Source organism: Marmota marmota, unplaced genomic scaffold (assembly GCF_001458135.2).
Source record: "Marmota marmota marmota unplaced genomic scaffold, marMar, whole genome shotgun sequence".
Taxonomy (NCBI): Eukaryota; Metazoa; Chordata; class Mammalia; order Rodentia; family Sciuridae; genus Marmota; species Marmota marmota.
The window spans coordinates 20,102,624-20,103,523 of NW_025999982.1; the positions used below are offsets into that span (position 1 = coordinate 20,102,624).

The following is a 900-nucleotide window of genomic DNA, read 5'->3' on the forward strand; positions in this document are numbered from 1 at the left end:
AGTTTTTTTTTTTTTTTTTTTAGAGGTACTGCCACCTATGTCTACTGTATAAAATTATTTCAAAGGCGTTGTAAAAGAAGGAATGATGGTAGTGTGCGGGGTGCTGTTCAGCTGGGCAAATTTAAGCACTTAAAAGATACTCAGGCTGTTTTTCATTGATGTATGGGTAATATAAGGTCTTCATCATCCTAGTGTCCTACAATTTCCCCCATTTCAACCCTTCAAAATTTAGCCTTTCTTCTAGTGCCCCTTTTGCTGTATTTCTACTACTCCATGTCCAAGGACCCAAAACAGTCAATTGTTTAATATAGGCAAACTTATTCTTTTATATATTTACAAACTAATGATTACCTTTTGCTAGCTGTGCTTCAGACAGTGGACCATTACCATAGGAATACTGGTATACAAACTACCTACAAATAGGTAATTCAAACATACACAAATAATTGAGATTATTAACAGTCATTCAATGCAACTTGCCAGCTACTATGCAAGGCATTAGGGGGAAAAGGGGGGTTGGGGGAAGGATTCCCCGACCTTTAAAATTATAGTCAGAAAATAACTACAATACAGAGTGGTAAATGCTACAATGGAATCAAATACACAGAAGTTTCTTTCAAGGGATATGTTGAAGGCATATTTTGTTGGTATAAAAGATTTCTGGGTATTTCCTGTATTTTTCACTCTCTGTGCAACAATACAAGACCAGAGGTGTCATACTAAGTTTCTGTAACACTAAATTCCTGGTTTTTAAACTTTTTTTCTTTTTCCAATGGTACTGGAGATTAAACCCAGAGACACTCTACCACTGGGCTACCCATCTCTCTCTCTCTCTCTCTCTCTCTCTCTCTCTCTCTATATATATATATATATATATATATATATATATATATATATACA

At 35.1% G+C, this 900-nt stretch overlaps 1 protein-coding gene and 1 long non-coding RNA gene across 2 annotated transcripts in view; one reads left to right on the forward strand and one right to left on the reverse strand.

Annotated features, from left to right (window-relative positions):
* LOC125617491 overlaps positions 1–139 on the forward strand; it is a 486-nt gene extending 347 nt beyond the window's left edge. The window contains exon 2 of the long non-coding RNA XR_007348523.1: positions 3–139. This is a non-coding gene — a long non-coding RNA (uncharacterized LOC125617491). The remainder of the gene's footprint in view (positions 1–2) is intronic.
* Elovl5 (ELOVL fatty acid elongase 5) overlaps positions 1–900 on the reverse strand; it is an 85,347-nt gene that overhangs the window by 76,436 nt on the left and 8,011 nt on the right. The window lies entirely within an intron of this gene.